Below are 15,535 nucleotides of genomic sequence, written 5' to 3' on the forward strand. Positions count from 1 at the left end.
TAAAAAAGCAAGATGCTATAAGCCCAGGGGCCCCAACAAGGAGAATAGCCCAGTGAAGAAAGTTAACAAGGAGTAGCCTTTAAACCTTTAAGAGTACAGATGATGAAATTTTTATATTAAAACAGAAAATGGAATACAGAAAAAACAAAAAGAACTACGGAATATGCATGGTATAAAATTGAAAAATAAATATAAACAGAAATGAATACACTTGCTATAAAATGTATGATTGGGTACCAAGGCAAGAAGTATGAAGATATGAGAGGTATACGTGAGAAGGGAGTTTCTGAAAACTATACTAAAGAGTGGTACAGGATATGTTACAGAGGCAGCCACATAAATAAGAATCTTTGGTAGAAGTAGAAAAGTGTCTAAGGTGAGAGTTGGTCTACACTAAAGGCAGTCACACTAGCAAAACTTTCATCTAATTTCTGTTTTGACGATCACTTTCTGGTGTCTTCGTCTCATACTCTGAAAATGACAGTGATCAAATTCCACCCACCACTAGCAGACTTTATTGTTTATGCATTTCAAATAATCAAAAGGAATAGAGAGAGATTGGAACAGTTTTTGGTTGAAGAAATAAAGGAGACTGTGGTTGTGTAAATAAGATTATGAATAGGCTAGAAGTAAGCTATTCCAACCCTAGTTTGAACTGTTATAGACTTTGTATACTAAATTTCAAATGTGTGAGCATGTCTTTAATCGATGAACGAAAAGAGGACATGATGCTAACTTAGCATGAAACCTTTAATATCAACTGTAAAAAGGCATATATACTTGTATCAACGATAATTCAGTCTGTTTACAAATTTTGACAACAAGAAATACGGTATGAATACAAATGCTACGATAGCCACAGGACAGAATGACATTGACTTAATTGAAAAGTTGATAATAATACCCAGAAAAAGTCCACAGAATATTTGCTAGTATGACAGCGCATTAAGGATTAGCTTCTAGTCCCTACATCTTTGTCCCTTTGATTAACATCATCACGTCAGCTATAAGGGAAGCTGAAAGGAAGGTTCACGTTCACTGCAAACGCAAAGTTGTCAGAAGTATCAAATCGTGGAAATGAAGGAAATAATAAAATGAAAGAGTATATGTATTACAGTGACTTCAAGTGGTAGACAATAGAAGGAATTGATGTGTGAACTCATGTAGGGGTAATGGTGGAAAAGACGACGATGTCAAGGGGTAAACACAAAAAAAAAAAAAAAAATCTTGTAGGAACTAGATTACAGTCAAGTACTGTACTGAACTAACTTTTACTCAAGGAGTTACCCCAGGGTCTACCACTATTGAGGGCCATAGGAAAATCAAGAACATAGAAAAGGAAAGAAATCAATTTCGGAGGGATCTCAACATGGGGAGGAGAAGCATAAATACTCAGGAAAAGCAATTTGGCTAGGGAGACCTAACAATAAAGAACTGTATATGAAGAAAGTGAAAGAAATGAGACATTGGAACAATTGAAGAGGTTGTTTTTAAATTATCTGAAAGAAGATAACTCGATATTGTATGATAAAGGGTCTGGTTGAGCTTCCAAAACAAGTGATTTACTAATGTGGGTCATCACAAAGCTGACAAAAGAAGAAGAAATGTGTTGATTCCAGAACAGTGGGAAAATTATACTGTAACAATAATATAAAAAAGAAAGATACGGTAGCGTAAAAAAAATAAGAGAAATAAGACTGCCCGAGTTATATAAAGTATTAGAAACAGCTGTAGAAATGGCTGAGGACACCTTGAAAAACTAGAATGTATCAAATCAGCTACTTGCAAGAGCTTGCATGGTAAGTCTTAATAATGAAGTAACTACAGTACTTTACTTGGATAGTACCATACCAGCATAAAGGTGAGGAAAATTTATTACCATAATTATTATTACTTACTAAGCTACAACCCTAGTTGGAAAAGCAGGATGCTATAAACCCAAGGGCTCCAACAGGTGAAAATAGCCTATTAAGGAAAGGAAATAAGAAAATAAACTACAAGAGAAGTTTAAGAACAATAACAGTAAAACAAATATTCACATATTAACTATAAAAACTTCAAAATTCAAAATAACAATAGGGAGGGAAAATAAGATAGAATAGTGTGCCCAAATGTACCCTCAAGCAAGAGAACTCTAACCCAAGACAGTGGAAGAACATGGTACAGAGGCTATGGCACTACCCAAGACTAGATAACAAAGCTTTTATTTTGGAGTGTCTTTCTCTAAAAGAACTGCATACCATAGCTAGAGTGTCTCTTCTACCCTTACCAAGAGGGAAGTAGCCACTGAACAATTACAGTGCAGTAGTTAGCCTCTTCACTGAAGAATAATTGTTTGTAATTTCAGGGTTGTCATGAGTATAAGTAAAGAGAAAAATGTGTAAAGAATAGGCTAGTCTATTCTGTGTATGTGTAGGCAAAGGAGAAATGAACTATAACCAGAGCGAGGGGTCCAATGTAGTACTGTCTGGCTAGTTAAAGGACCCAATAACTCTCAAGTGGTAGTATCTTAATGGGTGGATGATGCCTTGGCCAATCTACTACCTACTTGTCAAGGAAAATCAGAAACATCTAAGATTTTAACACAAGATAGGAATGTAGAAATAAAGCAACTAAAATCTTGACATACTTCAAACATACCAAGGGTGGGTAATGTACAAGAACAAAAGGCTAAGAATACCTGTCGAGAAGTTATTGAATGAAGAGAACCCTAAAAGAATAACAGAATATCGCTACCCACAAGCAAGACAAGTTTCAGATATAGGTAGAGATGAGATGAAAAGAGCATGAGATACAATGCAAAGGAGAGAAAGGTAGCAGGAACTGATGGTACACCAGTTTGGGTAGAGAAATATTTGTGAAGTGAGGCCAGATGTCTAAGACAGAAAACTGCAATAAGGATGGATTCAACTAGGCTTATGCCTGGTAGATATACGACATGTAATTTATGCATTAAGAGAGAAAACAGAATATAGAGAAAAACAGAAAGGACTACACCTGCTATAAAGCGTATGAGTACCAAGGCAAGAAGTATGAAGGAATTTGAGACACATTGGAGTTTCTGAATAGTTAAAAACTGGTACAGGATATGTATGCAGAGGCAGCCAAACAAACAAGCAACTCTGGCAGAAGTACAGGAAAGTTTAAGGTGAGAGTTGGTCTACACTATGGATTATCTTCAAGTCCCTAAATCTTTGACCTCGTGATTAACGTCGTCACATCAGATATAAGGGAGGTGGTCTCTCTGAGTGTGCTGTTTGCTGATGACATTGCTCTGGTGGAATCAGCATAACACTAGGTGAGAATGTGGTCAAAATAATGGAAGATCTTAGGAATGCATGTATAGAAAAAGCGTGAAATAATGTTATGACAAAAACTAAGGAAACAAAAATGGAGAAACAGAAAGGGCGAGTGAATAAAACGTATTACTGGTTTAGATAAATTGCCACAGGTAAAGAAGGAAAAGAAAATGATAGAATAAAAAAAAGCAAAGACCTTGGGGTATACTGATTATGCATATACAGTATTGTAGAGAGGATGTCAAAAATGTAAATAGAGAATGGTTTAAAAAAAGCTAATAGTACAGTCTTGCAAAAAGAAATACTGTATAAAATAAAAAAATTTTCCTTTCTCTCTGTTAAAGATATAAGTTCTTGAATGGTAAGACTTTAAAAATCCCGATTGCATATGATCAATGTGGAAAAAGTATTTCCCAAACTAATAATGGGTTGACTTGAGAGTGAATTATTAGATATTGCTATTAAATGGACTACAATCTGAAGCTATGAAGAAATGTGCATGGAAGATGAAAAATCATGAGATGGTGCATCAAGAAGAGGAAATTGTGTATTATTGCGTAATAAAGAAACAGATGAATTATTGTGAGTGACTGAGCAAAGTAAGATGATAGATAGCACAAGAACGAATGGATTTGAAAAAACAAGAAAGATAATGTAACTGTAAAAACAAATGCTTATGGAATGGAGATTAGACAAGAAGCATTTACTGGATGATATATATGAAACCTGCTTAAGAAGTTTCTAGCAGCCATTCCAGGAAATCAAGATTTGCAAATTATTGCATCAAAAAGGACAATGTGTCAGAGATTGTGTAGGATTATGAATTTCAAGTGAATGTGAATGCAAAGAATCAAGGGAGTAAGTAGAAAGAACAAGTCTCAATTTTCAAGGCCTATAAGGATGTACAGATGACTCCAACAGTATAATCACGCAGTGAATGTCATCGTTAACTTTTCGGAAGAATAATACTGGAGGTACTTAAGAGAGTAGGGGATGGTAGCAAACCATAAACTGAACATAATTGGGCGTGACAACAGAAGTGGGAAAATAAATTCTGAAAGAATGTCAAGTAGAGTTCAAAATAGAAGAAATAAGACTGGATAGAAGGCTTTATGTTATACCATATAGGGGCTACACTTGCTAATTATGTGGTTTAGTGTAGTGACTGTTGAATATTGATTTAACAAAGACTACTAAGCAAGTGCATATGCACACTTCAATTGATAAAACTATAAATTATTTGAGATATATGTTCAGGTCTATCAAAGTGTAGGCAAGCGTTCTTTGTTCGCATAGCAATGGAGTAAACTACACAAGAGTGCTGGAAGAAATATCCTTCAGATTTCTATATGTATATAAAGTGTCCTATCTGAAGCATGGATTAATAAATCATATAGGTATTTGTAAAAAACTATAAAAGGGGAATGAATAGGTCCATATGAGGATGGATTATTTATATAATGATACTAGTGGTGACTGAATAGAAGTAAAAAAAAAAATAGTTGTAAGAGTAGCTTTCTGGATATGTAGTATTAAAGGGGAAGAGGGTAGCACTGAACAATGTACAAGAATAGAATTTTTTATACCAGAAATGTATGCTGTAAAAGGAGAAAATTTAGAAGAGGGAGGTGAATGACTCAGTGGTGGTAGATGGCCAGATCTTGGATAGAAAAATGAAGAAAAATATGTAAAACTGACACACAAGGAGTATCAAGGTTAAGTGTTTGTAAACTACATATCGGAAAATAAGAAGCCTTCAAGTCCTGACAGAAAGAGGAAGTGGAAGATAAAAGGGTATGATTCAACACAGATCCCACGTGAGAAGGCAGAAGGAAACAGATATAAGCAACTGGAAAAAACATAGTAGAGTAAGCACATTGATGATACACATAACCAGCATCCTATGAAACTGCTTATATTGAACAAGCTTTACTAAAGGAACCTATCTATTAATCACTAAACAGCTAACATTGCACAAGGTTCTAAAAGTATATTAAATGGGGTATTATGAGGCGAGTGATAATGTACTATAGAAAATCAAAAGAACTGAAAGAATGAAGGGCTAGATTATACAATATTAAGAATGAAGGTATAACAAACCTGGATAAAAAGGTTGAAACAAAAAGAATGTTGAGAGTTACAAGTAACAAAAGAATAACAGAAAATCTAATCTGTCAAATAAAGGATACAACTCTTAGTTTACAGGACCAAAGACATAGTAACTCGAATTTAAAGCATGAAAAGCACCCCTACTAATCTGGAAATAAGTGTGAGGTGCACGTGCAAAATCCAGTGTACCACAAATTGTGTCTGAAGAAAGATTTTTTTTTTGAATAGTGATCTTGGATAAAAGAGTGAAAGGATAATACACAATAAAAGAAGGTGAGAATGAGAGAAAGATAACAATAGAGGAAGTGAGGAGAGCACTAGATGAAACGAGAGTAGGAAAAGCATCTGGTATGGACGGTGTGAAAGCTGAGATGTTGAAGGAAGGGGGTGTGACTGTACTTGAATGGTTGGTGAGATTGTTTAATATGTGTTTTGTGTTGTCAATGGTACCAGTAGATTGGGTTTGTGCTTGTATTGTACCACTATATAAGGGTAAGGGAGATGTGCATGAGTGTTGTAATTCAAGAGGTATTAGTTTGTTGAGTGTAGCTGGAAAAGTGTATGGTAGAGTACTGATTAATAGGATTAAGGATAAAACAGAGAATGCAATCTTGGAAGTACAGGGTGGTTTTAGAAGAGGTAGGGGTTGTATGAATCAGATTTTTACAGTTAGGCAGATATGCGAGAAATATTTAGCAAAAGGTAAGGAGGTGTATGTTGCGTTTATGGATCTGGAGAAAGCATATGATAGAGTTGATAGGGAAGCAATGTGGGATGTGATGAGGTTATATGGAGTTGGTGGAAGGTTGTTGCAAGCAGTGAAAAGTTTATACAAAGGTAGTAAAGCATGTGTTAGAATAGGAAATGAAGTGAGTGATTGGTTTCCGGTGAGAGTGGGGCTGAGACAGGGATGTGTGATGTCGCCGTGGTTGTTTAACTTGTATGTTGATGGAGTGGTGAGAGAGGCGAATGCTCGAGTGCTTGGACGAGGATTAAAACTGGTAGGCGAGAATGACCATGAATGGGAGGTAAATCAGTTGTTGTTTGCGGATGATACTGTACTGGTAGCAGAAACAGAAGAGAAGCTTGACCGACTAGTGACAGAATTTGGAAGGGTGTGTGAGAGAAGGAAGTTGAGAGTTAATGTGGGTAAGAGTAAGGTTATGAGATGTACGAGAAGGGAAGGTGGTGCAAGGTTGAATGTCATGTTGAATGGAGAGTTACTTGAGGAGGTGGATCAGTTTAAGTACTTGGGGTCTATTGTTGCAGCAAATGGTGGAGTGAAAGCAGATGTACGTCAGAGAGTGACTGAAGGTTGCAAAGTGTTGGGGGCAGTTAAGGGAGTAGTAAAAAATAGAGGGTTGGGCATGAATGTAAAGAGAGTTCTATATGAGAAAGTGATTGTACCAACTGTGATGTATGGATCGGAGTCGTGGGGAATGAAAGTGATGGAGAGACAGAAATTGAATGTGTTTGAGATGAAGTGTCTGAGGAGTATGGCTGGTGTATCTCGAGTAGATAGGGTTAGGGACGAAGTGGTGAGGGAGAGAACGGGTGTAAGAAATGAGTTAGCGGCTAGAGTGGATATGAATGTGTTGAGGTGGTTTGGCCATGTTGAGAGAATGGAAAATGGTTGTCTGCTAAAGAAGGTGATGAATGCAAGAGTTGATGGGAGAAGTACAAGAGGAAGGCCAAGGTTTGGGTGGATGGATGGTGTGAAGAAAGCTCTGGGTGATAGGAGGATAGATGTGAGAGAGGCAAGAGAGCGTGCTAGAAATAGGAATGAATGGCGAGCGATTGTGACGCAGTTCCAGTAGGCCCTGCTGCTTCCTCCGGGGCCTTAGATGACCGCGGAGGTAGCAGCAGTAGGGGAGTCAGCATTATGAAGCTTCATCTGTGGTGGAAATGTGGGAGGTTGGGCTGTGGCACCCTAGCAGTACCAGCTGAACTCGGTTGGGTCCCTGATTAGGCTGAAGGAACATAGAGAGTAGAGGTCCCCTTTTTGTTTTGTTTCATTGTTGGTGTCGGCTACCCCCCAAAATTGGGGGAAGTGCCTTGGTATATAGATAGATAGACTATTAAAAAATACAAAAATGGTCCTTTGGAAGCAAAGCGAAGATACACCACTGATGTGGTTATAGAACAAACTAACAACACAAGAATAGGAAGTAAATATAGACTAAAAAGTGAAGAAAAACATGGTGGAAATAAATACAGCAAGCAAAATGTTTTTTCAAATAGCAAGTAGGAAAATTATTTGCAACACATTAACTGAGGTGAATAGATTATTCAAATTTAAATGTTTCAAAAGCATAGATAATGAAGAACAAAGGTGTTAACATATGTAAACATAAGATTGAAAGAAAAATAACATTAGAGATGAAAATAGGAAAGATAAAATAAGTCCTTAAGCTAAATCTAAATGTCAAGTACATGAAATGGAAAAGTGTAGTGGTAATTAGAGAAAGTTATAAAGAATTCTGAAATAAATTTCAAAATCGTATATAAGTTTGTGAATTTCAGTAGCAAAATAGGAACCATAACATAAATGGTCAAAGAATTAATTTTAAAAGCAGGTAGAATATTATGTAACATATGCAATATGAATATTAAGGGTAGGTATTTACGTAGATGAAGCGAGATAGGAAATATAAAGAAATTGGTACAGTACTGCATTAGACTTTGCAAGACAAAGGAAGAGGTTGAAGAAGGAATAATTACAATATACACCATAAAGAATCTCAAATCAAGTTACAATACAAAGACTCTAGTAAAATATAAGGAGAAATAGAATAGAATATCAACAAACAGGAAATTGCTAAGGAAGAGGAACTGAAAATTAAGTAATATTGGAAATGGTGCAGAACAAGTTAGCATAAAGGACATGTATATGAAATAGTCGAGTCAAGTTAATAACACATTAACAAAATGAGAAGAGAAATCCACAAGTGAGAATTTATGAAACAAAAGAATATTGCCAAAAGAATATTGCCAAAAAAACCTAAATTAGGAAAATAAAAGTGGAGAGATATGGACGATATTTTTTCAAAAGAATTAGATTAATGATTACTGTCACTGGAGTTGAACTAAATCGGCGCACTGGATGTACAGTATCAATTAAAATATCCGGATTCAATGAGGACACAATACGAGAGAAATGAATGAAGGGAAAAATTGCAAAGACAAAAGTTGAGATATTTGGTAGACGACCACCTAATAAGGAGAACTTGTGACTGAATCATGCCAAAACAAACATTTACTAAAAGTAAGTCATCAAAAAGACGACTGAAACCAGAACAAAAAATTATAGACACCAGAGGAGCAGGATAAGGATTATGTTAACAGCATAAAAGAAGGGGAGATACAGTCCCATATGAAATAATCAAAGAAATAAGAATGCTCGAGTTAATTGTGAATACATTAGCAGCAGCAGTTTGAGAAATGACTGCGGATACGTTGAAAAACTGGCATCTATCTATTTAGCTACTTCCAAGAGGTATTAAACACAGTCTTGATGAAGTAACTACAGTACTCTACTGGAAAAGTACAGTACCTTGAAGGAAGAAAAAGCAGACTGAAACATAATTGTATAACTTTGTATGGCAGGTGACAATACCTAGATATGAAGTCAAGAGGTTGGTCAGGCCAACACATTGAGCTAGTGAAGTTACTGCATCATAACACAAAAGCTAGAGTGAAAACAATGTCAAGTGTATCAGACGAATTTGAAATAAGTGTATAAAGTCTATATAAGTTTAGCCTTCAGTCGCTAACAATGTGATAAACTTAGCTACACAAGAGTACAGAAAAGAAGATACCTCGGAGCTACTATATAGTGTATAAACTACTTAGTGTTACCAGGTTGGCGGTATCCTCTTATAAAAAAAGATTTTAAATTGGAACCATAGATTGGAGAGACGTCTAAAACCTAGCAAGACTAATTAAAACCTTTTAGTGCCTAGGAGAGGAAGTAAACACTACAAGTATAGTGTGGAAATTGACTACTGTATATGTATGCTGTGAGTATGGATGAACTCTGAACTATGTACAGTATACTGTTTAACAGATAGGGTCACAAGCAATGCCAAAGTTCACACAAATATATATGGAGCACAAGATTTTCCTTGACAGAACTGAATTAGGTGACCATTTACGGAAGAGAGGGTTAAGTCTTTGAGACATTTCTGTTATCTTTGAGAAACAATATTCTAATGAGCACTGAGCATAAAAAAAAAACCTGAAGGAGGAAAAGGATGAAAGTGTCCTCAGTATATTGCTCAGAAGAAAACCAAGAACCTTTGTTAAGGTTATCAGGAATAGTGACAGAAAGATCAAAGCCTGAGGGTATAATGGTAAGAAGAGGAGTACTGAAATGAATGAATTTGCAGGATCTAACAAATGTTAATTGATTTTACTCATAAAATATGAGGCATAACACAAGGTATTAATGAATCAAGTGTCAACATTAGATAAACTTTTATGTAAAAGGAACAAGCATAAGAAGTTTCTAACAGGCATCCCAGGAAATCAAGATTAGCAAATTAATGCCTCAGAGAGGACAATGCGTCAAGAGATTGTGTAGGATTATGAATTTCAAGTGGATGTGAAAGCAAAGAATGAAGGGAGTAAGTACAAAGAACAAGTCTCAATGTTCAAGCCCTATAAGGATATATGGATGACTATAACAGTATAATCACCAAGTGAATGTTATTGTTAACTTTTTGGAAGAATATTACAGGAGGTACTCAAGAGAGTAGGGGATGGTAGCAAACCGTAAACTGAACATACTTGGGCGAGACAACAGAAGTGGGAAAATAAATTCTGAAAGAATGTCATTTACAGTTCAGAATAAAAAAAAAGAAATAAGACTGAAGAAAATGGCTTTATATTGTATCAAATAGGGGCTACACTTGCTAAATATGTGGTTTAGTGTAGTGTCTGTTGAATATTGATTTAACAAAAACTACTCGGCAAGTGCATATGCATACTTCAATTGATAAAAATAGTACTGTAGTGTACGTGTTTGTTTTATTTTGGTCCCTGTACTTCATACAAAAAGCAACGAAAAGTCTTTCTATAAAATGAACTAAGAAGAAAGGTACATAAATAAGAGGAGAAGACGATACAACATATTTGTAGAATTGAGAAAGAAATACACAAAGTAACACGGCAAGAAACATGGAAATTATGAAGGCAGAAGTTACCACAGTCTTGTTTAGATATTACCGTTACTTTAATCTAACCTAAGATTTAGAATGAAGTGTATTTGAAAAAAAAAAATGTAGAGTATTAGACAGAACATTGAATGCAGTTAGAGGAGAAAGGGAGGTTGAAAAGACATTAAAATTATGTCTAGAGTCAGCAATATCCTCCAACAAAGAGAATATTCAATGATTAGGAAAAAACACATGACTGGGTATCAAGGTAAAAAGTATGGAGAAGTATGAAAGAATAGATTCTTTCTGAAAAATGTTTCAAGTGTAACAGGATATGCATGCAGAAGCTACACAAAATGATGATCTGTTGGAGGTAGAGAACAGTTTAAAGTGAGGTGGTTTAATGTATGCGTCTTATTGTGACAATTCACGACATCACTTTTACATTAACTCACGGGAGTTCGGAAGTCATCTTTGATTAATTTGTTATGGTACATAATATTGTAGATATGCACAATTGAGAGGGGGGTGGGATTTGTGTAGTGGAAAGTTTATAATGCAACTTTGCGTAACTCTTTTAAGTGGTGCTCATGACTAAAACTGAGATAGATATTGAATGGTACAGAAATATGGAGGCAAAAAGTCAAGAATATACAAATAAAGTAGAAGAGCAAATTCTGAAAGATGATATTCAAAATGGAAGGTTGATTGTTAGTAAAATGAGATAAATTAAAAAGCATCTTATATTGTAGAGAGAGTTTTATCAAATAACTTTAAGTTACCTGCTAGAATAGGACTTTGAATGCAGTAGTAGTAGAAGCATAGTGACTTGCATAAATGAAAAGAACCACCTGATAAAAGAAGAAATCTCCCCTGGAAAAAATACTACAGAGCAAATGCAAATAGTGGGAAAATAAGCAGCTGATTTTGAATGAAATGAAAGCAGACATCTATATCATCGCAGCAGAATGTAAGGAATAAGCGTGTTTATGCACTGGAGGACAAATATGGAGTATAGAATGACTGAAATGACACAATAATCTTCAGCAGCAAGTTTAACAGATAACAAAAGATGAAGGATACGAATAAGCAAAATGTGTGTGCGATGATAAAAAAATATATGAAACGAAATACTATTGAATCAGAAATTCAAGTGAGAAGACGGAAGTGTGTGAACAAAAAATTCTGGATAAATGTCATGTGAAGTTTAGAAAGGTGAAATTAAACTGAATGGAAGGTCTTCTGCAATACCTTATAGGGACTATATATGAAATGTGGGTTGCTTTTCATTGTCTGTATCATGCTAATTTGTACTGGCCAAGTATTTGAAAGAAGAAAATGAAAAAGAAATATTAACAGAATAAGACATTGAAAAAACTAAAGAAATGCTAGCCTAACCTAACCTAACCAAACCTAACCCCTCTAATCTAAGAAAACCTAACATTCGACAACCACCTGAAGAAATAAAATACTGAAATTGGAAATCAGAGGGACTAAGAAACTACTAGACAATACTATATATATCCCAAAAAGATTAAAATGAACACTTGGAAATATTTCAAATGCAAAACATTCAAACCTGACCAATACAAGGAAACAAAATAATGAAATTTAAGAATACAGATGAGATGAGTTGAATCCTAACAAAACTCAAAGTATGATTGTAAGTAGGTCAAGGACGGTGGCTCCTCAACATCCGGATCTCAGTATTGATAATGTTTCTTTAAATTTGTATGACTCTTTCAAAATTTTAGGCGTGATTCTTGACAGCAAATTTACTTTTGAGAAACATATAAGGTCTGTGTCTTCTTCAATTGCACAAAAAATTGGCTTATTGAGAAAGTCTTTTAAGATATTCGGTGATCAATCTATTCTGAAGAAGTGTTTTAATTCTTTTATTCTACCTTGTTTTGAGTATTGTTCTCCTGTCTGGTCTTCAGCTGCTGATTCTCATCTTAATTTGTTGGACAGAAACTTACGGTCTATTAAATTTCTTATTCCTGATCTAGATATTAATCTCTGGCACCGTCGATCAATTAGTTCATTATGCATGTTGCATAAGATTTTTCATAACTCTGACCATCCTTTACATTCAGATCTCCCTGGACAATTCTATCCTGTTCGTAATACTAGGCAGGCAGTTAATTCTAATAGCCAGGCCTTCTCCATCATAAGACTCAATACTAAGCAGTACTCTAGAAGTTTTATTCCAGCTGTTACCAAGTTGTGGAATGATCTTCCTAATCGGGTTGTTGAATCAGTAGAACTTCAAAAGTTCAAAGTTGGAGCAAATGCTTTTTTGTTGACCAGACGGACATGAGTCTTTTTATAGTTTATATATGACATTTTTGTTGTTGACGTTGTTAATAGTTTATATATGATATATCTCTTTTGACATTACTTTTTTTAGAATGATTTATTGTTAATTTGTTCTCTTCAGTTATTTATTTCCTTATTTCCTTTCCTCACTGGGCTATTTTTCCCTATTGGAGCCCCTGGGCTTATAGCATCTTGCTTTTCCAATTAGGGTTGTAGCTTGGATAGTAATAATAATAATAATAATAATGTAGAATTATGAGAATTATTGTATGTTATATCTACACCACATCCATTATCTATAGATGTATTTTCACCTCATTTAATTCTACTTTTGACTCAAGCACATCATCATATCTACCCAAACACCCATTTCTTCTCAGAAATAATTTCCATTTATTCATTACACGTTCTTCCAAACTTGTGGGTTTAACCAATTATTATCATTACTACTTGCTAAAGTACAACCCTAGTTGGAAAAGGAGGATGCTATAAGCCCAGGATCCCCAACAGAGAAAATAGCCCAGTGAGGAAAGGAAACAAGGAAACTATATTTTAAGAACAGTAACAAAATTAAAATAAATATCTCCTTTGTAAACTATAAAAACTTTAATAAAACAAGAAAAAGAGAAATTAGATAGAATAGTGTACCCAAGTGTACCCTCAAGCAAGAGAATTTATACTCTTGTTTACCTGAATCAACCCAACTCCATTCATGTTTCCTGAACCTCCAACATTTCCATGCTTCACCAAGGAGACAAGACAGAAATGAATGAAGAAATGAATGAAGGAGGAGAACTCTTGGTATATTTGCAGTGGCCTTTGATAAAACAATCAATAATAATTTCTGTGGTGAAAGAGAATCAACTAGTGAAAGATTGCAAAACAAAAAAGTTGTAAGTGTTAGTATGTAACACAGCTTAATGGTGTCAGACATTTTGATAAGACTAGTTGAGAAAGTAGAAAAGATAAGATAGCCAAAGATAAAGAGGGAGAGGTTATGAGATCAAGAGATAAGAAATTGAAGGAATGGGTTTGTTATAACACTGGATTAGCAGAAGACATGGATACACGGTAGATAGAAATATGATGACGATTCTTAGAACCAAAAAGGGATTTTTGGGAGATGTTTGGTAGAGGACCACCCAATGCTATGTAAAACTGATGATGGAACTATAATATACAGGAAAAGATAAATAAGAAAAAAGTAAGAGTGAGTATTATGATAGGAATAAATCAAGAGAAAAATAGATTGGCTTCGAAAAGTACAAAAGGAAAAAAAAAAGGTTGTGGCAAGGGCAAAGTTAAGTGGTATATGAGTTGTATAAAAAGATAGAAAGATCAATAGATTATACACAATAGTAAAAACACAATCATAAAGAAACTTAAAATTGGACGAACATCAAACGGATAAAGAACAGAAGAACTTGTCAAAATGAACAGAATATAAGAATGGCATGGAAGGGATAATTGTTGGACGTTATTCAATGAAGAGAACCCTAAAAGAATAACAGACAAGTAGGACGTTAGATATATAAACAGAAATGAGATTTGGAGAGAATAGGATCATGTGTAAAGGAGAGACAGGTAGCACGAACTGATGGTACAGCAGTTGAGGTGTGGGGAATATTCGGAGAGTGAAGGGATTGATGTGTAACATCTATCACCAAGAGAGAATACCTCTGGAGGAATAGAAGACTGATCCCCCCAAGAAATGCGATTCACACGACTGCTCTAATTAGTGAGGTAGAATTGATATTCTACATAATGAGGATTTATGAAATAATTATCAAAGATAGAATAAGGAAACTGCAATAAGGGTACTGAAGATAAAATTTATGCATAAAGACAGGAAATGGAATACAGAGAAAAGGAGAAAAGACTAAGGAATATTCATGATTTGAAATTTTAAAAAATTAGAGAAAAACAAAGAGGCCTATATAACTTGGTACCAAGGCAAGAACTATCATGATATATAAGAGAGGAGGGAGTTTCTGAAAATGATGCTAAAGATTGGTACAGGATATGTATGCAGAGGCAGCCACTCGAATAAGAACCTCTAGCAGAAGAATAAAAAAGTTCAAGGATTAAGTTTGTCTACACTAGGGATTAGCTGGTATTCCCTACAGCTTTGATCTTGTAACGTTATCATGACAGATAAAAGGGAGACAAAGCAGAGTCCACCTTTGCCACAATTCCAAAGGAGTCAGGAGTATCAATTCAAGGAAACAAGAAAATAACCAAGTCAAACATTTGAGTAGAAAAAAAAGTGAAACAAGTAGTAACAGAGTAATAGACTGGCAGCTCAGATTTGTTTGGTTATATGAACTAGGTACTATCTAAAAATGGAAATAAATGTGGGGTTATCTAATGTGTGTAATAAAGGGAGTCTGCCAGGGTGGCATTGCTGTAAAGGGATGTCATACGCCCCTAAGAATTTCATGCAAAAGGAAGGTTGAAGTAAGGCTAATCTTATCCGGTACTTAGAGTTTGAAACCTCATTCCTGTAAACTTCTTGAGGCTGTTGGTTTATGTGTGTATTATAAAAATGATTATGCCATGATTCCCTGGAGGGGATGCGAGGGAGACTTCTTAATTAACTAAATTCAATATATGGGATAATAAAAATGGTGAAGGTTTGAATAAATATACTGA

At 35.0% G+C, this 15,535-nt stretch overlaps 1 long non-coding RNA gene across 1 annotated transcript in view; it reads right to left on the reverse strand.

Annotated features, from left to right (window-relative positions):
* Positions 1-1,183: 1,183 nt before the first annotated feature.
* LOC137637564 (uncharacterized) overlaps positions 1,184-15,535 on the reverse strand; it is a 128,853-nt gene continuing 114,501 nt past the window's right edge. The window contains exon 3 of the long non-coding RNA XR_011043706.1: positions 1,184-3,274. This is a non-coding gene — a long non-coding RNA (uncharacterized lncRNA). The remainder of the gene's footprint in view (positions 3,275-15,535) is intronic.

Source organism: Palaemon carinicauda, unplaced genomic scaffold (genome assembly GCF_036898095.1).
Source record: "Palaemon carinicauda isolate YSFRI2023 unplaced genomic scaffold, ASM3689809v2 scaffold85, whole genome shotgun sequence".
Taxonomy (NCBI): Eukaryota; Metazoa; Arthropoda; class Malacostraca; order Decapoda; family Palaemonidae; genus Palaemon; species Palaemon carinicauda.